The sequence below is a fragment of the Phyllostomus discolor genome, chromosome 10 (genome assembly GCF_004126475.2).
Source record: "Phyllostomus discolor isolate MPI-MPIP mPhyDis1 chromosome 10, mPhyDis1.pri.v3, whole genome shotgun sequence".
NCBI classification, from domain to species: Eukaryota; Metazoa; Chordata; class Mammalia; order Chiroptera; family Phyllostomidae; genus Phyllostomus; species Phyllostomus discolor.
This window is the reverse complement of record NC_040912.2, coordinates 90,659,384-90,680,319: the sequence shown is the minus strand read 5'-3', so window position 1 is coordinate 90,680,319 and position 20,936 is coordinate 90,659,384. Positions and strand designations below refer to the sequence as shown.

The window sequence follows — 20,936 nt, the reverse complement described above, 5'->3', positions numbered from 1 at the left end:
AAAATAACTTCCAGAACTTCCAGAAAACTGAACTGTATGGAATTCCAACAACCAAGGGGTTAAAGAAGAAACATTCATCCAGACCAGTAGGAGGTGCGCAGATGGGCAGCTGGGTGGAGAGGACTCGAGGTGAGGCGGCAGCTGGCAGACCAGACTTCCTACATTTGCTTGCAGATAAAATGGGAGGAACGACTGGGGAGTAAGACAGACCACGCAACCCAGGCTTCAAGCATGGGGAAATAAAGCCTCAAAGCCTCTGACTGAAAAAAACTGTGGGGGTTGCAGCAGCAGGAGAAACTCCCAGCCTCACAGGAGAGGTCCTTGGAGAGACGCACAGGGTCCTAGAACGTACACAAACCCGCCCACCTGGAAATCAGCATCAGAAGGGCCCAATTTGCTTGTGGGTAGTGGGGCAAGTGACTGAAAACCGGCAGAGAGCCCAGCAAGTGGCATTGTTCCCTCTTGCATCCCTCCCCCACATACAGCACCACACTGCAGCAACCCAGCTTGCCCCGCCCTGGGGAACACCTAAGGCTCCGCCCCTTACTATCTAACAGGTGTGTGGAGGGGAAAAATATGGTCCAAATGAAAAAACAGATCAAAGCTCTAGGAAAAATACAATTAAGTGATGAGAGATAGCCAACCTATCAGATGTACAGTTCAAAACACTGGTAATCAGGATGCTCACCAAAATGGTAGTAATAGTCGCAAAATAGAGGAAAGAGTAAAGGCTATGAAAAGTGAAATAAAGGAAAATGCACAAGGAACCAACAGTGAAGGGAAGGAAACCAGGACTCAAATCAACAGTTTGGACCAGAAGGAAGAAATAAATATTCAACCAGAACAGAATGAAGAAACAAGAATTCAAAAAAATGAGGAGTGGCTTAGAAACATCTGGGACAACTTTAAACATTCCAACATCCAAAGCATAGGGGTGCCAGAAGGAGAAGAGGAAGAGCAAGAAATTGAAAACTTATTTGAACAAATAATAAAGGAGGACTTCCCCAATCTGACTAAGGAAATAGACTTCCAGGAAGTCCAGGAAGCTCAGAGAGTCCCAAAGAAGTTGGACCCAAGGAAGCACACACCAAAGTACATCATAATTACATTACCCAAGATGAAAGATAAGGAGAGAATCTTAAAAGCAAGGGAAAAAGAGACAGTTACTTACAAAGGAGTTCCCATAAGACTATCAGCTGATTTCTTAAAAGAGACCTTGCAGGCAAGAAGAGGCTGGAAAGAAATATTCCAAGTCATGAAAGGCAAGGACCTACATCCAAGATTGCTCTATCTAGCAAAGCTATCATTTAGAATGGAAGGGCAGATAAAGTGCTCCCCAGATAAGGTAAAGGTAAAGGAGTTCATCATCACCAAGCCCTTATAATATGAAATGTTTAAGGGACTCATCTAAGAAAAAGAAGATCAAAACTATGAACAGTAAAAAGACAGCAAAGTCACAGTTATTAACAACCAAACCTAAAAAAAAAAAAAACAAAAACAAAAATGAACTAAGCAAACAACTAGAACAGGAACAGAATCACAGAAATGGAGATCACATCGAGGGTTATCAGCGGCGGGGCGGGGGGAGTTTGGGGGGAAAGGCACAGGGAATAAGAAGCATCATTGCTAGGTACAAAATAGGAGGAGTTAAAAATAATATGGGAAATGGAGAAGCCAAAGAACTTATATGTGTGACCCATGGACAAGAATTACGGTAGGGAGATGCTGGTGGGAGGAGGCTGCAGGGCATAGGGGAATAAAGGAGAGAAAAAAATGGGACAACTGTAATTGCATAACCAATAAAATATATTTTTAAAAAAGAATAGACTCTGTTTCGCATAGGCACAAGTGTTAACTTACTTTTGCCACATCCACTCCATGAACGGGGTGGGATGAGGGACGCTGAGGGGGGTGTGAGGAAGGCAAGAGAAAGAGTTTGTGCAAGTGCAGAGGGAGACTGATGTCACTTTGAACGATAAAAGAGGAGTGACTTCATACTGTATTCCAAACCAGAGAAGTAGTATTATTTCTGTACATTAACAAAAAAAATTAAAAACACTAGTGGGCAAATAAACAGAGACTTCCTGCGGGTGTGGGGAAGAAAGGACTTTCTTTCCCAAGTAAGCACCATTGTTTACATGGTCCCCATTAGACTGCGACTAAATGATATCTGTCCCACTCGTTCCAGCTGAAGATGCCGTGTGGAATCAAGATTCTCTCCCTCTCCCTCTCCCTCTCCCTCTCCCTCTCCCTCTCCCTCTCCCTCTCCCTCTCCCTCTCCCTCTCCCTCTCCCTCTCCCTCTCCCTCTCCCTCTCCCTCTCCCTCTCCCTCTCCCTCTCCCTCTCCCTCTCCCTCTCCTCTCCCTCTCCCTCTCCCTCTCCCTCTCCCTCTCCCTCTCCCTCTCCCTCTCCCTCTCCCTCTCCCTCTCCCTCTCCCTCTCCCTCTCCTCTCCCTCTCCCTCTCCCTCTCCCTCTCCCTCTCCCTCTCCCTCTCCCTCTCCCTCTCCCTCTCCCTCTCCCTCTCCCTCTCCCTCTCCCTCTCCCTCTCCCTCTCCCTCTCTCTCTCTCTCTCCCTCTCTCTCCCCAACTCCCCCCCCCCCCCCCCGCCCCATCTCCTTTACCAGCCCAATTCCCTGGGATCACTCCAGGCCACTCTGGAGACTCCAGCAGAGCCCGGAGAGAAAGAGAAACCAAGCTCCCTCTTCAACTCTAGTCGCGACTCGCGACCGCCTCCACCTCCTTCTCAGCGGGCAGCCCATGCAAAGCTGGAGGCTGGGGGCTTGGGGCGGGGGCTCCAGGATTCCTCCCACCTCCGCCAGTTCACCGCCGCGGAAAAAGGTGGTCAGGGAAGCTTCCAGAGCTCGGCCTGGGGAGGACTGGGTCAGGCTTCGGGTAGAAGCGAAAGTGCGTGTGGGCGAGAGCCCAGGCGGCGTAAAGGTAGGTACGATCAGAAATATTATTTCTAGCAAACCTCGACCATTTTCAGGGCTCAGGTATGGGAATCTGAGTGAGCAAAGGCTCAAGAATAATCAAAAACTGAATGTGGGAAATCAGGGTCCCAACTGCCACCTTCATGGGGAGGGGAGAAGGCACGCACCGGGCAGGGCGCGGCGGGGCGTGGGTGGCTGCTGGTGGCGCAGTCCCAACGTCAGGGGGTCCCTGAGCAGTGGATCCCGTTCACTTCCCCTCTCCTGCCCCGCCCACCAGGCCTTCATCCCAGTCTTGCGGGGAGCAACCCTTCCCAGAATCTCCCCCCCCCCCCCCCCCGCCCCAAGACAGGTGGGAGCCTCTGTTCCCTCCCCTGTGGGGCTGGGGAGACCAGAGCTGAAGAAGGAGGAACCATTTCCGAGGTGCTGAAATCGCGCCTTCCGGGCGGCCCCTGCCACCTCTCCGGGTCAGGACCCCGCGGGTGTCGGCACACCTCTGCCCACACATACCTTGCTCCTGTCGCCTGCCCCGCCACAGTCTCAGCACTTGCTCCTGTCGCCTGCCCCGCCACAGTCTCAGCACTTGCTCCTGTCGCCTGCCCTGCCACAGTCTCAGCACTTGCTCCTGTCGCCTGCCCTGCCACAGTCTCAGCACTTGCTCCTGTCGCCTGCCCTGCCACAGTCTCAGCACTTGCTCCTGTCCCCTGCCCTGCCACAGTCTCAGAACCTCCACGCTGGGCTGGCTCCATTCTCGCTGGTTGAAGCGGCTGCCGGGTCCGCCTGCTCCCGCTGGCCGAACCCTAAAGCAGTGGTGGGAGGGGCGGGGCCAGGGGAGCGGGGCGGGGCCAGCTCTGCGGGCGCTGAGTCTTTCTGATGACCAGCGTTTCCGAAGAAGAAGAAGTTTCTAAACAGTGGTTTCACCTAAACGGAACAGTTGCAACCCACGGGAAGCCCAGATTTAGTGCCCGGCCACCGAGAACGAGGTCAGGAGCGGCGGGGTTAGGGAGGGACGGGCACACGCCTCCACAGCTCGGCCCCTGGTGCAGCTACGGAATGGACGGGTGGGGGGCAAACGGGAGGGTCCCCGGAGACGGGCCGTCGTGCCCTGGGCACCGCGAGCTGTCTGGGGGGGCTTCCTGCTGCTGGGGACAGAAGGATGGCACCTTTAGGGGCTTCAATGAAGACGTCGTTCCCACCAGCAGCTCCCGGGCCTCTGTCCACCCTGAAACAACCTTGGCAGCGTCGGTAACAATTCCTCACCTCCTCTTCCAGGAAGCTTTCCCTAAAACCCCCGGCCTGAGGAACCCTCAGACTAACGCTGCTGCTTCCCCCGCAAGAATTATCTTCCTGAGCTAGTAAAGCACTTGAGATGCTGACACCTCCATGCCTTCAAGTAGCTCATACAACGAAAGCCCTTTGGTGAGAAGCCATAGCGTCCCAAAGCCTCCCACGACAGAAAAAAGTGGGACACGGAGCAAGACTCTTTCACACTGTATTTCATTGTGGTAAAAAACAACCCAAAACAAAGAAAGAACAGCAACGAACATTAACGGGACCATCATAGCCATTTTTAGGTGTGCAGTCCAGCGGCCTGACTCTGGACCCGTCCTCCCTGCCTCCCTGGGAGACCCGAGTTCCCCTCCCCTCCCCCCTCCCACGGCCCTGGGACCCCCCGTTCCTGCTCCGGTTCCTAAGACTTTGATGACTTTAGATACTTCATACTGGGGCGAAATCAGACCCGGTGTGTCCTGTGGAGAGTGGCTTTTTTTTTTCTTAGTGTCATGGCTTGGGGGACATGACATCCACGAGAGAAAACTTGTAACCAGGGTGCAGAGAGAGACTGGCCATTCCGTGAACTTGACCTCACACTTTCACACCAGGCTTGGTCTTTGCAATGTCGGAAGTGCTGAGCCCTCTGAGTCGTGGTCCAGGAAGGAGGAGCAGGCTTTCAGGGGCTGCCCTGTCCCCAGGGGGCACCTTCTCCTGGCCTGGTCTTGTTCCGAAGCTGAAGGGATGCTGTCACTGCCCACCGGGGGCTTCGGGCCACGGGCTACCCCCTGGTGGGACACTGACAAGGCCTCTCCCATCCCCCAACCCGCTCTACCCCATTCATAAGAAGGTCCCGAAGGCTCCCACCCTCGGGCATTAGGTCCACTTGCGTTGACTCGATTCGGTGAAAGGTAAGACCTCGGCCGTGGTGGCTCACCCCAGCTGTGTCACTCCCAGAAGCAGAGTCCATTCCGGGGCACAGCCACAGGCCTAACCAACTATTGTGTCCTCCAGATAGACAACAGAGTAAACTGAGTTAAAAGCACACTTCACCTGAGGACATTTTTTCATTGCTTTTAGAAAGCCAGGAAGGGAGAGAGAGAAACATCAGTGTGAGAGAGATACGTAGGCACCAGGACCACCAGGGAATTGAACCCACAGCCTTTTGTTCACGGGAGAACACTCCAGCCAACTGAGACGCACCAGCCAGGGCTTGCACTTGTTCATAAATAAAATATTAAGTATTTTTTATAAAATGTTTAAAGATTTTATTTATTTATTTTTAGAGAGGGAAGGGAACGAGAAAGAGAGAGAGAGAAACATCAATGTGCGGTTGCTGGGGGCCGTGGCATGCAACCCAGGCATGTGCCCCGACTGGGAATCAAACCTGTGATACTTTGGTTTGCAGCCCGCGCTCAATCCACTGAGCTACGCCAGCCAGGGCAAAATATTAAGTTTTGAAGAGCACGCTGGATAAAACCAAAGCTTCAATTAACTCCGCAATGATTTAGCAGGTTGCCTGTCTGCTGCGCTGACCGTTTTACTAAGTGATCCTCCTGCACACTGGTTTTGGGAGAACCGGTGTTCCCGCAGGGAAGGCTGCCTCTGGTTCGGGCTGGGCCCTGACCTGGGGAAGGATGGAGGCTGCCTGCCCCCTAGTGGCCACGTGGCTAATGACAAGGGCAGGGCTGGGAGCGCTCACTCCGCAAGGACAGCACCCCTATCCCCATCCCCTCCCAGACTCTGGGCAGGAGGGAGAGGGCCTGGGCTTCCAGGCGTCCAGTCAGCCAGGAAGACACGAGTGCTGCCCGCAAAGTGGAGGCTGCCGGGCGCCGCACTCGACGATTCACAAGACCAATCCCCGACGCCAGGCGCTCCGTCTAATGACGAGAAGACACTAAACCTGTGGGGCTGAAACAGTGTGACGCGAGGTCCTGATGCGCTCGCTGTAGGTGCCCTGGGGACAAAGAGGAAGCTCCGCAAGCTCTGCGAGATGGAGAAACGACCGAGTGGGGACAGACTCAGAAACAAATCCATGAACCCCCGGGGACTGTGGCAGACCCCACAACGGCGGGGATGAGAAGGAGGAAGACGTCCCCGGGGGAGCTGTGTCTGCCCGAGGCCTGGGCGGGCATGCAGGACGTTCTCTGTGCAGGACCCGCGGCAGAGGGAGAAGGGCAAACGCCAGGGCATCCGGGGTGCTGAGAGCAGCTTGGGGGGGGCCGGGGGGGGGGGGGTACGTTGGGCTGGAGGCAGGAGGACCAGGTCCAGGCTACTGCAAGAGCCTAAGCCAAAAACTCGGACGTGAACTAATATAGCGACGGTGACCGTGGATGGTGGGAAAGAGAACTGATCTGTGATCTATTTAAGGGAGGGAAACAATCACTTTTTTTAAAAAGAAAAGTATACTTTTTAATTTTTATTTATTTTTATTTTTTAGCACTTAAACGTCTTTTTTTTACAATTGTTCTTTTTTTAAGATTTTTTAAAGATTTTATTTATTTATTTTTAGAGAGGGAAGAGGGGGAGAGAGAGAGAGAGAGAGAGACATCAATGTGCGGTTGCTGGGGGCAGTGGCCTGCATCCCAAGCATGTGCCCTGACTGGGAATAGAACCTGCGATGCTCTGGTTTGCAGTCCGTGCTCAACCCACTGAGCTACACCAGCCAGGGCAAAACAGTCATTTGTAAAAGACAAAATCAGTGCTGCTGTGATGATGGTTCAGGCTGCCACGCTGAAGGGCGTGCTAGTCACAGCTAGACAGTGGCACTTGAGAAAAGCAATGTTATTTATTACCTGTTTTACTTCAAAGACAAAACATGTGTTTACCACAGTTTGGGCAGATGGCAGTAAAATGTCCTGTAACTAAATGTGTATATTTTGACGGTTTTCCGGTAGAGTTAAATGTCTTATTCAAACAGAGTCCTTCTTTGTTACAAGAATTATTATTAACAAATAATAGGTTTCTTCTTTTTTTTTAATTTTATTTTAATCATTGCTCAAGTACAGTTTTCTCCTTTTTACTCTCAATCCAGTCCCCCCTCCCACCCTCCCCACTTCCCCCCCATTACCACCCTCCCCTTAGTTTATGACCATGTGTCCTTTAAGTTTGTTCCGGTGAACCCTTCCCACTGTCCCCTGAAATTCCCTCTTCTCTCCCTCTGGTCACTGTCAGCCTGGCCTCTATTTCAGTGTCTTTGGTAATATTTTGCTTGTTTCTTGTTTTGTTGTTTAGGTTCCTGTTAAAGGTGACATCATATGGTATTTGTCTCTCACTGACTGGCTTGTTTCACTCAGCATCATGCTCTCCAGCTCCACCCACGCTGTTGCAAAGGGTAGGAGCTCCTTCTTTCTTTCTGCTGCATAGAATTCCATTGTGTAAATGTACCATAGGTTTCTGATCCACTCATTTACTGATGGGCATCTTGGTTGCTTCCAGCATCTAGCTATTGTAAATTGTGCTGCACAGGTTCTTTTGGATTGGTGTTTTAGTGTTCTTGGGATATAGTCCCAGCAGTGGAATTGCTGGGTCAAAAGGCAGATCCATTTTTAGTTTTCTGAGGAAGTTCCATACTGTTTTCCATAGTGGTTGTACCAGTCTGCAGTCCCACCAGCAGTGCACTAGGGACCCCTTTTCTCCACAACCTCTCCAACATTTGTTGTTTGTTGCTTTGTTTGTGATGGCCATTCTGACTGGTGTGAAGTGGTATCTCATTGTGGTTTTAATTTGCATCTCTCTGATGGCTACCGATATTGAACATCGTTTCATGTGTCTTTGGATTTTCTGTATGTCCTCCTTGGAGAAGTGCCTGTTTAAGTCCTTTGTCCACTTTTTAATTGGGTTCCTTGTCTTCTTAGAGTGCAGTCATGTAAGTTCTTTTTATATTTTGGAGATTAAACCCTTGTCTGAGGTATCATTGGCAAATATGTTTTCCCATACAGTTGGTTCTCTTTTAATTTTGATACTGGTTTCTTTAGTTGTGCAGAAGCTTTTAATTTTGATGAGGTCCCATTTGTTTATTCTTTCCTTTATGTCCCTTGCTCTAGGGGACACGTCAGTAAAAAAGTTTCTGTGTGAAATATCTGAGATTTTCCTACCTACATTCTCCTCTAGGACTTTAATGGTGTCACGGTTTATATTTAAGTCTTTTATCCACCTTGAATTTATTTTTGTATATGGTGTAAGTTGATGCTCAAGTTTCATTTTTTTGCACATGGCAGTCCAGTTCTCCCAACACCATTTGTTGAAGAGGCTATTTTTATTCCATTTAATGTTGCTGCCTCCTTTGTCAAATATTAATTGACCATAGAGACTTGGGTTTATTTCTGGGCTCTCTGTTCTGTTCCATTGCTCTATGAGCCTGTTTTTATGTCAGTACCAGGCTGTTTTGATTACAGTGGCCTTGTAGTATAGTTTAGTGTTGGGTATTGTGATCCCTCCTACTTTACTCTTCTTTCTCAAAATTGCAGCAGCTATTCGGGGTCGTTTATAATTCCATATAAATTTTTGAAGTGTTTGTTCTATGTCTGTGAAATAAGCCATTGGTACTTGAATAGGTATTGCATTGAATGTGTAAATTGCTTTGGGTAGTATGGACATTTTGATGATATTAATTCTTCCAATCCATGAACACAGTATATGTTTCCATTTGTTTGTGTCTTCCTTGATTTCTTTCTTCAGTTTTGTGTAGTTTTCTGAATACAGGTCTTTTACCTCTTTGGTTAGGTTTATTCCTAGATATTTTATTTTTCTTTTTGCTATTTCGAATGGGATTTTTTCCTTGATCTCTGTTTCTGCTGTTTCATTGTTGGTGTACAGAAATGCCTTTGATTTCTGGATATTGACTTTGTATCCTGCTGTTTTGCCAAATTCATGTATTAGGTCAAGCAGTTTTTTGGTAGAGTCTATAGGATTTTCTATGTATACTATCATGTCATCTGCAAACAGTGACAGTTTGGTTTCCTCCTTTCCGATTTGGATGCCTTTTATTTCTTTTTCTTGTCTGATTGCTGTGGCTAAGGCTTCCAGTACTATATTGAATAGAATTGGTGAAAGTAGGCAGCCTTGTCTTGTTCCTGATCTTAGTGGAAAAGATTTTAATTTTGGCCATTGAGTATGATGTTGGCTGTAGGTCTCTCATATATGGCCTTTATTATGTTGAGGAATGCTCCCTCTATTCCCACTTTGCGAGTGTTTTCATCATGAATGGGTGCTGTACCTTATCAAATGCTTTTTCTGCATCAATTGATATGATCATGTGGTTTTTGTCTTTGCTTTTGTTTATGTGAGGTATTACATTTACTGACTTGCGAATATTGAACCATCCTTGCATCCCTGGAATGAGTCCCACTTGGTCATGGTGTATGATCTTTTTAATGTATTGTTGGATGTGATTTGCCAGTATTTTGTTGAGGATTTTAGCGTCAATGTTCATCAGTGATATTGGCCTGAAGTTTTCTTTCTTTGTTGTGTCTTTATTTGGTTTTGGAATTAGGATGATGTTGGCCACATAAAAAGAGTTTGGAAGTTTCCCATCTTTTTGGATTTTTTGGAATAGTCTGTGAAGGATAGGGGTTAGCTCTTCCTTAAATGCTTTGTAGAATTCTCCTGTGAAACCATCTGGTCCCGGGCTTTTGTGTGTTGGGAGTTTTTTTGATTACTGCTTCAATTTCTTTTGTTGTTATTGGTCTGTTCAGGCTTTCTGCTTCTTTTTCATTGAGTTTTGGAAGATTACATTTTTCTAGAAAGTTGTCCATTTCACCTAGGTTTTCAAATTTCTTGGCATACAGCTCTTTGTAGTAATTTCTTACAATCCTTTGTATTTCTGTAGTATCTGTTGTAATCTCTCCTCTTTCATTTCTGATTGTGTTTATTTGGGTCTTCTCTCTTTTTTTCTTGATGAGTCTGCTTAAAGGCTTGTCAATTTTGTTTATCTTTTCAAAGAACCAGCTCTTGGATTCATTGATCCTTAGAATTGTGCTTTTAGTCTCTATGTCATTTAATTCTGCTCTGATCTTGGTTATTTCCTTCCTTCTGCTTGCTCTGGGCTGCCTTTGTTGTTGTTCCTCAAGTTCTTGTCAATGATGAACTCCTTTAATTTGACCTTATCTGAAAAGCACTTTATCTTCCCTTCCATTCTAAATGAGAGCTTTGCTGGATAGAGCAATCTGGGATGTAGGTCCTTGTCTTTCATGACTTGGAATATTTCTTTCCAGCCCCTTCTTGCCTGTAAGGTCTCTTTGGAGAAATCAGCTGACAGTCTGATGGGAACTCCTTTGTAGGTGACTGTCCCCTTATCTCTTGCTGCTTCTAGGATTCTCTCCTTCATTTTTACCTTGGCTAATGTAATTATGATGTGCCTTGGTGTGTTTCTTCTTGGGTCCAACTTCTTTGGGGCTCTCTGAGCTTCTTGGATTTCTTGGAAGACTGTTCCCTTTGCCAGTTTGGGGAAGTTCTCCTTTATTGTTTGTTCAAATAACTTTTCCACTTGTTGCTCCTCCCCTTCTGGTACCCCTATAATTCGGATGCTGGAATGTTTAAAGGTGTCCTGGATGCTCTTAAGCTTTTCTTCGATTTTTTGAATTCTTATTTCATCATGCTTTCCTGCTTGGTTGATTCTATCTTCCTTCTGGTCCACTGTATTGTTTTGAGACTCAGATTCCTTCCTTTCACTATTGGCTCTCCTCCGCGTATCTTCCTCCATCTCTTTTATGGTAACCTGCATCCTTTCATCTAAATTGCACCCAAAGTCAACCAATTCCATGAGCTTTCTGATCACCAGTGTTCTGAACTGTGCACCTGATAAATTGGCTATTTCTTGGTCGCTCAAAAGGATGAGTCCTGGGGGACTGATCTGTTCTGCTGGAAACATATCTTATGTCTTTCCCTATCTCTCCTATTATTTTTTTTCCCGGTCTGGTCGCTCTTGTTACGGTGGGGGGCAGAGCCTTAGGTGTTCACCGGGGCTGGGCACCCCAGTCGCTAGATTGTGACGTTATATGTGGGGGCGGGGGTGGGAATGGGGACGGGAGGGAACAATGGCAGCAGTTCCGTTCTCCTGGGCTCAGACACTTCCCTGGGCTCCTGGGCTGCGAGCTCTGCCCTGGTCCACAATCGCTGCCCCACTGGTTCCCCCAGCCGCTGCTTGCATACTCAGGGACCCCCGCTGCGTTCTTGCACCCCAGATGGCTGTCGCGCCGATTTTGCGCCAAATTTCCCCCGACCTCCACGCGCCGCTGACCCGCGCCAGCCCCGCACCCTCCCGGCTCGTCATCCCCTACCAGTCTGGATGTACGGGTCTACTTCAACTTCTTGGCTGTCCGACTTCCATTCAGATAAATTCTCTGACAGTTCTGATTGATATTATATCTGTAAATTATTGTTGTTCTATTCTTGGTTGTGCAAGGAGGTACGGTGCGTCCACCTATTCCTCCATCTTGCCAGAAGTCCCTCTTTTTTCATGCGGCTGGTCTTGGGTGCCACAAGGCGAGGAGGTCTCCGCCCCCGCCCGCTGGAATCTTCAAGTTTACCCAACAAATGATAGGTTTCTTTTAAAATTTTTGCCCTGGCTGGATAGTTCAGTTGGTTAGAATGTCGTCCTAATATGCCAAGGTTGCAGGTTCGATCCCCAGTCAGGGCACTTAAAGAATCAACCAGTGAATACACCAGGACTATTGATGATATTCCAATTAGAACAAGTACAGACAGTAAAGAACACTGCTGTAGGTTAGAGTTTTCAAAAATATTATGTACAAAAAATAGCAAACAGAACAATGAATTTGGTAAACATGTAGAAAAAGTTTACTCAGATTCATGTCAAATCTGTTGCCCCCGGCAGGACCAAAGAGATACACTCTTCATTCTCATCCCCTCTAAAATCCAAGTGTAGGATCTCTAACCTGCAGTGTGATGGAATTTACAGATGGGCCTATTGGAGCTAATGAGGTCGTGAGGATGGGGCCCTCATAATGGGATTAGTGGCCTTAGAAGAAGAAGACAGACCCCTGACTGGTGTGGCTCAAGGGATTGAGCACAGGCCTGCAAACCCAAAGGTTGCCGGTTCAATTCCCAGTCAGGGCACATGCCTGGGTTGCAGGCTGAAAGGCAAACCATCAATGTTTCTCTCATGCATTGATGTTTCTCTCCCTGTCTTTCTTTCTCCCTTCTGCTCTCTCCAAAAATAAGTAAATAAAATCTTAAAAAGAAGACAGAAATTACACTCTCTCTCCTATGTGAGGACACGGAAGGCAGTTGTCTGCCAGCCGGGGAAAAAAGCTGTGAGAAAATAATTTTGTGTTGTTTAAGCCACTGGGTCTGTTGTGCTTTGTTACGGTGGCCCAAGCAGACTAGGAAAGAGCAGGATGAGGGGGAAAAACAATGAATGTGTAAATATGTGGAACAGCAATCAATGTCTGTCTGTCTGTCTCTCTCTGCCCCCTTCTTCCAGCTCTCTCTAAAATAAATAAAAATAAAGATAAAACCGTTAACTAAAGAAGAGATGCCATTTTCTGATTCACATGAAGGCCAGTGGTCACCCCAGCTCATTGGCTGTGGAATAGTCTGGGGTCACAACACTTTCTCACGGCCTTTGGAGACAGGACAGTGACAGGCTGCTGTGTTCAGCTTGGGGACACTGAGTCTGAGATATGGCGACGGGGCAGACAGAGAGGCCCAAAACGTCGTGACTCAGTCCTGTTTCCCATAAGTTACTCATGCCAACCCTCCCACCGAAAACAGCTGAAGGTCAAACAGAATAAAAATATGTTTAAATCTTCGCAAAAGTATCCAAAAACTGTCCTGGCCAGTGTGGCTCAGTTGGTTGAAGTGTCACCCTGTAACTGAAGGATTGCGGGTTCGATTCCTAGTCAGAGCACATACCTAGGTTGCAGGCTCGGTCCCCAGCCCACATTCCTTGGTCTGGGTACCTCCAGAAGGCAACCAATCAGTGTCTTTGTAACTAGTTTCTTAAAACCTCATTTATGACTACAATGTTAACCATATCTCATGCATTGCAAATGAAATATCATGTTTTTGTTATTTTACTGTGCTGTTTGATTTTTTGGCTGTAAGCAAGTTGTGTCTTGAAATATAATCATTCTGTTTTTAAAAGAAGAAGAAGAAGAAGAGGAGGAGGAAGGCGGCAACCAATCGATGCTTCTCTCTCTCCCTTCCTCTCACTCTAAAAGCAATGAAGTTATGTCCTCAGGTGAAGATCAAAAACAAAAAAAGTACCAAGAACAATAAGGCAATAAGGAACCACCAGACCAAAGCAAGAGCATGTCACCGTCTTGGAAAATGAGAACCTTTGCTTTGTAGCCTCCTTGGGAGAGGAGACTGGAAACTAAGTCCAGTGGGAAGTAACAGAGCAAAGGGGTCCTCTCAGACCCAATGTGCACCAGAGGGTGCCACTGTCCCATTGGCATGTATTACAAAAAGTCTGACGTCTCTCAGTATGCATCCTATTTTTGGTCTTTTTTAATAGAATGAATTTGACATATGACATGGTATAAATTTAAGATACACAACATGTCACTTTGATACATTTAATTTTAAAAATGTTTTATTGATTGATTCTTTTTTTAGAGAGAGAGAGGAAGTGGGAGAGACACACACATTGATTTGTTGCTCCACGTATTCATTCATTCACTGGTTGATTCTTGTACGTGCCCTGACCAGAGATTGAACCTGCAACCTTGGCGTATGGGGACGACATTCTAGTCATCTGAGCTACCCAGTCAGGACTGATACATTAATATAGTGTATGATTGCCAAGACTCACTAGCAACATCAACTATGTTGGGAAAATGGACTCTGTCCAAGGGACGCCATAAAGGGACAGCGACGAGTCACACCAATATCTGCCTCGGGGACTCCACGTGGCCGGGAAAAGAGAGAAGCACACACTCCTGGCTGGTGTGGCTCAGTGGATTGAGCACTGGCCTGCAAACCAAAGGATTGCCAGTTCAGTTCCCAGAGCACATGCCTGGGTTGTGGGCCAGCACCCAGTAGGGGGCGCTCGAGAGGCAACTACACACAGGTGTTTCTCTCCCTCTCTTTCTCCCTCCCTTCTCCCCTCTCTAAAAGTAAATAAATACAATCTTTAAAAAAAGAAAAAATCCAGCCCCAGCTCCCAGGGCCTCTGCTACAGAGCAGAGGCAGTCCCAGCTGTTGGAAGGAGCAGGGCTGGTCACAGGGCCAGGTGGGAGCCAAGGAGGGGATGCTGCCCAGGGTGTCCAGCTGCACACCGGAGCTGACGCGCATCTCCCCGGGCCTGGGACACAGCCCATCGCTGGCCCACCTGGTCTCTGCTTGTCACCACCCAGAGGTGACACCCACCTCCAATCCATTAGTCTACTTACCTGAAAGCCTTTGGGTAACCAGCACCACCCAGAACCACCAAAGAGAAGATTCTAGGCATGATATCTTGTATGTGCAAGATGCTTAGCAAGACTAGTGTAGCTCAGTGGATTGAGCACTGGCCTACAAAGCAAAGGGTCACCAGTTCGATTCCCAGTCAGGGCACATGCCTGGGTTGCCAGGTCCCCAGTAGGAGGTGCACAAGAAGTAACCACACATTGATGTTTCTCTCCCTCTCTTTCTCCCTCCCTTCCCTTCTCTCTAAAAATAAATAACATACTTTTTAAAAGATGCTTTGAGGGCATAATCCTCAGACACACTGCCTGAGGTCAGGGTTCCTAGAAGCAGAGCTTGAGACAAGGATGCTGTTTCCGGGGACCAAGAATGTCTTCGGGAGGTGCTCTCTGCAGAAGAGGGGCACCAGCCGGGGAGGAAAGGAGCCAGGTGGGTCATCTGGTCCCTGAGGAGCTCTGAGCTGCCCCCTGTACGGGGGTGGGGTGAGCTGGGGCAGCCCCTCAGGCTGGGCAGGACGAACCAGTAGCAGCCGACACTCAGCCTTGAAAGGGCACCAGCAGCCTCCACGGCAGGCACCCTCCCACTCGGCACTATTACAGTGAGAAAAGTAAGCTTGGTGGTGCTTCATGGGGGTCACGGGAGGGTGGAGAGGGAATCGGGGGTAGGGGAACCGCTCTGGGGGAGCGGCCTGCATTTTCACCCAAGACGGGCCCTTTTCTGGGTCTCTCTCTCCTGCTCTCTGCTCAGTGGTGAGAGTAAATTCCAGTCAAGCCAGGCTGATGATTTGTGCTCCAGTCCCCAGGGTGGGAGGGGTGACCGTGGCCGGGACCCTGGACGGGTGGAGGCACCACCTTGTCTCTACACACACCCCAACCCCAGGCCTGCCAGGTTTGCTTCTCCCCGCTTTGGTCAGCAGGGTCGGAAAGGGAGGTGGACCAGGGCCGTTGGGCAGAGCGCCGGCCCCCGCGGGCCGCCTGGGGCTCTTGTTGAAACGCAGTGGCTGCCCTGGGGTCGGGAGTGGGGCTGCACTGGGCGTCAGTAACAAGTCCCGCGAGGGCGGCGCTGCTGGTCAGTCAGGAACAGGGCTGTCGGTCGACCTCCCGGCTTCCTCTCACCTCCTGCAGCCTCAGCTTTGCCCCCGGTGAACGGTCCCTTCCCCACTCTGGACCCACGGGCTCCAGGAGGAGCTGACCCCATGGCAGTGGCACGTACCCAGGCCTGGCCATTCACAGCGCTGCAGCCCCCCTGGCCTGGCGCAGCCACCGGGGTCTGGTCAAGCGCATGGACCAGTTCAGACCATCTGGAGCGGGCCCTGCCATTGGCTCAGACGGCGAGGGGCGGGACCGAGGCCGGGCAGGCAGGGGCTGAGCTGCTGCCCACTTCTTCCTGCCTTGAGAGCTGGGAGGCAGCCGCCGGGGGGAAGAGCTGAGCCGAAGAAGGGCTACGTCCTGGGTGTCACCATCAAGTCACTGCCCTTCTCGAGCCCCCAGTTCCCCTTCTTGGGTGGCCGGTTTGAGTGGAGCCAGGGTCCTGCCTGATTCGCCCCCCACAACACCAGGTCCTCAAGGTACGACCCTCCTTGGCAGATGGACACAATCAAGGCAGCCGAAAGTCTGAGCCAAAGAGCCAGGCACAGTAGGAAGGTTCTGCAATGAGCCTCCGCCAGGACCAGGCCCGGCCCCGCGCCATCAACAGGAGGGAGTCCCTCGCCCAGGCCCCAGCTCCCTGGCGGCGGGCCCGACACAACTGCGCGGTCCAGCGCTCTCTGCCACAGGAGCCTCGTGGGAGGCGAAGCGAGTGGTCAGCTCAGCGCCAGGGGCACCTCAGGCATAGGACGCTGGTGACGCTGCTGCGCTTTGCAGTACACACAGCTCGTGCTCACGCGTGACTCTCACAACTCCGTGGGGTAGGAAGAGCGGGGCTTTTTTCTGTGTCACAGGTGGGGGAGATTAAAGTCGGGACAGCTATGGCCACGCCCCCTGGTGCAGACAGCCCTCTAGCCCGAACCCCTCCGCGGAGCACCTCTCAGGTGCCCATGGGGAGCACCTCGGCCTCACTGTGGGCGGAGCAAGCGGCTGGGACTACTTCCAGGGGACCCCACCCCGTATCCATTACCCTACTCCACACCGCAGTCATTAGGCCGGGGGGTGGGGTGGAGGTGGGGGGCGCTGAGCTTACCCGTTGCAGGCCCTTTGGAGCTATGCTTCCTACAGCCCATGTGACCTTGAACGAGACCCCTCAAGCAATGATGGAGGTAGCTGGAGGCCCCCACCCTGCTCCAGCTGAGCCCCAAATGACACTCCTCACACCAATTGATGTCAGCAGAACATTATTCCACTCGGTCATCGCATTGGGTGTCAGTGACCAACGGGAATGTCCAGCCTGAATGACTATTGAGGCACAGTCTTGCGCAGCCTTGGGGGGCGGTCCCTCCTGTCCCACTGCCCCAGCTATGGATGGGACCTTCGGCCTCCTATGGCCATGATTGCCCCAGGGAGGGGAAGCCCACAGCCAATGAAACGCCCCACTGTGAACTAACATGCCCCCTCCCCTCCCGCACCTCCCACGGCACGCCCCCTACGGCCTCCAGCACTTGGCCCACGAGCCAGTCAGCAAGTAAGCACGTGCCGAGTGTTTGAGCCCAGCCCTGTGCTAGTCTCTGCTGGGGTTCAAGAAGAAATGACGTGTCCTTGCCCTCAGGAAGCTCACAGTGTTGTTGGAGATTTAAGACACCCTCACTCAACGCGCGCACACACACACATACAGGAAGCTGGAGTGTAAGGCTGCATGCAGTCCCCAAGGGGGCGCTGGTGAGTTAACACAGACACTGCAGAGCAGGAAGGGGATGTGGGCTGGGTGCGGGGCGGGTGGGGGGGGGGCGCGGTGCGGAGCTGGGCTGCTGGAGAAGAGGGTGCGGTGGGCGGTGGGCGGTGGGCGGGAGCCACACATTTCAGAGCGATCCCAAGGGAGCCAGACGCAGGAAGGGGGGCCGCACAGGTACAAGCTGGGGGAGGGGAGGGATGAACAAACTGACAATCAGCGGGGGTGAGTCTGTGAGGTTCCCTCCACGCTGGAGCAAGGAGAGCTCCAGGAGCCAGGAATGCCCGCTCTCTCTCTCTCTCTCTCTGATCTCCCCAGAGCGGGTTGTCACCCTAGGACAAGGCACATGGCAGACAGGCCTCCCGACAACCCTGACCACACGCAGCCCAGCCCTGGGACCACCCCCAGCCCCCACCTAAACCCAAGGCCTATGTGACCCCCACAACGCAAAGCCCCAGGCTTTTATCTCAATGCTGTGACGAAAGGCCTCTCCCCACCCACAAGGGTTTCCTTCCCTAAGTGCAACCAGCTTCGTGAAGTCTGGTTGTCGCCAAAAACCCACCCAGCGCTGGTGAGTCACACCTTTTCTGATGGGCAGTTCATACGAGGGAGGCCAGGGAGCTAGCTCCAGGCCAACTGCTCGGGCATGAAGACCAAGGAGTCTGGCCCGTGCTGGTGGACACTGGGACCCACAGAAGCCCCTCTGCCGCCTTCTCTCCCTGCCTGGAGCTGGCTGGCACCAGGAGCAACACAGCGTCTCCCTCCCCAGCCTACCCCACACTGTGCTTGGCTGAGGCTGAACGCCTGGGCATGGCCGCCGGATGTAGGACTCCTTCTCCCTGGGGCTGACTCGGCCCAAACTGCTGCTTCACCCAGCGTCCACACAAGGTCCAGCTTCTCTCTCCACCTTCACGGTGAGCCAGGAGCCCGGGGCTTGCGCCAGCAGCCCGCAGCCTGTGCCACACAGCCAGTGACCCCAAAACGTGGAAGAGCAAGGCCAGGCCAGGTGCCTCCAGCAACGTCTGGGGATCGATGAGGCTCCAGACCCCTGAGGCCCTGTTCCTTTAGATCTGGAAGAAGAGAGTCGCTAAGAGGGTCCCCTCCTCAGAGTTGTTTATTCCCAAACAAGGGAAGGAAGACCAGCGGGGGAGGGAGGAATGCTGCTGTATGGTGGTCCCTCTGGGTCAGGTACGGACAGGGTGGCGGGTTGGGGCCCGGGCGGGGGTGCTCCTGGTGCTGCTGGTAGGTTCTTCCATCTCCGTGAGTAGGAGCGTTTCCAGGGGAGCAGGTCCACAGCCTCTGTCAGCTCGTCGAAGGGCTCCACGCCCCCAGGGGTGCGAGGAACCTCTGCTGAAAGGCCAGTGGAGCCTGCTCGTGGGTTCACACCGGGAAAGCTGTGCCTCGAGAGCCAGGTCTGCTAGCAGCGCGCCGCGTGCTGTCCGGCCGGCCACCTCCCAGCTCTGGAGGCCAGGCGGGGGGGTGGAGAAGCCAGCTCTCCACACAGGCGTGGTAACTGCCGCCACACGAGAGTCGAGGTCCGTGGCCAGACAGCCAGGCGGCCGGGACAAGCTCGTCCCTGGACGCGACCTCTGGCAGGCTCAGGTGGTCTTCCGCGCCGGGGAACAGAACCTGTCCCCAGTGCTGGGCTCCACCAGTCCCCTTGCTGTCACCGCGGGGGCACCTCCCGAGGTAGGTCTTCTTAGGGGGTGTGTGTCCTCATGCCGGGATGCAGGCCCCCCGGGGTCCCCACTCCTGGTGTCTGTGCCCAGATGTGCCTTGCACACTGCCCGGGGAGGTCCTGCCCGCTCCGCATCTGTTCACGGAGGACAGAGGCAGGGTCAGGTCCGGGGCCATGACCCAGCCCTGCCTGGCCACCCCCTCTGGGGCCAGGAGAGGGCAGTCAGGTGGGGCCACCTGTACCTGTCCTCGGGCACCAGGGTCACTCATCCATCCAACACATGAGGTGTCTTGGCTTCAGGACATTTTGGTGACTGGCCCCAGATGTCCCCATTCCCAGTATAATCTCTCAATCTCTGGCCACTAAGTAGTGGACCATGTTGCCACGGCCACCTAGGGGTGCCAGGCAGAGGGCGATGGATCCCAGAGGCAAAGCCCTGAGGGAGGCCAGAGGGCGGGGCTGGGCCTGCAGCACTGAGCACGAGCGCAGGTCCTCTCCCAGCCCCAGCGTCCTTCCTCCCCAACCCACCACCGTGGGCACCACGTCCCCTTCGGGGAGGCCACCCCACCTAGGGACGCCCTGCCCGGGCTCCCCACACAGTCCTGGTCCCACCCCCCGCATGCCACAGCTCTGTTTCCCCCACCAGTGAAAAGCCTCTCTAAGGGCGGTGAGGTACAGACGAGGGTCTTGGGGTCCAGAAGCCAAAGAAGGGCCAGGCTTGCACCGAGGTCCCGCTAAGTGCCTTGGGGGCAAGCGTGGCTCAGCCTCAGTTTCCTCATCCCTCCAAATAGCTGGAGAGGCCTGCACCTCGGAGCGCCACGGCGGGCTCAGAGGCCCCAGGGAAGGCCTGGCTGCGCCCGTTCTCACCGCACGCCCTTGGCCACACCTCCCGGCGGAGGTCCTCAGGGGCTCTGACCCTCGAGGCTCCTGCCCGTCCCCTGCGGCCCGGCCTCCCAAGGCCTCCAGTTCTTGAACTGGTCGTCTGAGGTCACTGCGCCCTTGTTAGTGTCTCCGAGCCCTGGCCACAGAGCCCTTTGCAGGGCAGATGTGGCCCTCTGCTATCAGGGGCGGGTGGGATAGCACCCCTACTCTCCCTGGGGCCCCTCTCTCCATCCCCAGGACCTAGTTCAAACTAACAAATGGCCTTGGGTGACACCAGTGACTACACCCACCCCCACCCCTGCACTTTATAGTCTGTCCCCTGTGATGGCCCTTGTCCCCCTGGGTGAGCACCAGGTGCGGCACCTCCGGGGACAAGGCCTGTGTCTGTGCCCCTTCCAGAGAGCCCAGCCCAGCCCCACGCGGGGCCTGGCACACAGCAGAGTTCGAAACGGGCTCTGGACCAGCCACGTCCCCCTCTCTTGACAGCCCTCACCGCACCCCCCAGGCTTAGCCCCCACTCACAGATGAGCACACTGAGACAGGGCGTGAAATGACTTCCCGCCGGCGCCAGATGGTAAGTGCTGGGGCTGGGAGACCTGGGCCCGGGCGCTGTGGAGAGTGGCCATCTCCATGCCGCTTTCTGCCCCGACAGCTCTGTTAAGGAAGGTGTAGTAAGAAGCTGGTCACAGAGACCTACCACAGACCAGTGAGCCCACCCACACCCCCACCTGCCCCCCTCCCTGCAAGCCTGACAGTGGCTTTGGCCCGGGTCTCACCTGCTCTTCCCAGGCGGGGTGTCCTGAGGAGGAAAGCCAGCACAGGGGCCCGGAGCAGCCCTGTGCAGCCAGCCCCAGCGTCCGCAGGGAGGGGCAAAAGAAGGCCACGGAGCAGGGCGGCCCACTCCTCCAAGACCCCCAGCCAGCCCTCCCCATCTTCCGGGATCCCATCCAGAGGGGGGACCGCAGCCCAGCGCCACCTCCAGGGCTCAC

General features: G+C 52.6%; 2 protein-coding genes and 1 long non-coding RNA gene across 3 annotated transcripts in view; all 3 read right to left on the bottom strand.

Moving 5' to 3' along the window:
* Positions 1 to 20,936, bottom strand: part of LOC114507421 (GTPase IMAP family member 8) — a 772,814-nt gene that overhangs the window by 750,407 nt on the left and 1,471 nt on the right.
* Positions 19,168 to 20,738, bottom strand: LOC118497225. The gene is made up of 3 exons (XR_004899757.1): positions 20,724 to 20,738; positions 20,470 to 20,601; positions 19,168 to 19,200 (listed from the first exon to the last, which is right to left on the bottom strand). It is a non-coding gene; the product is annotated as an uncharacterized LOC118497225 (long non-coding RNA).
* LOC118497223 (zinc finger and SCAN domain-containing protein 2-like) overlaps positions 20,733 to 20,936 on the bottom strand; it is a 21,752-nt gene continuing 21,548 nt past the window's right edge. Inside the window, exon 3 of the mRNA XM_036011040.1 lies at positions 20,733 to 20,923. The gene's annotated coding sequence lies outside the window, so the exon portion shown is untranslated. The remainder of the gene's footprint in view (positions 20,924 to 20,936) is intronic.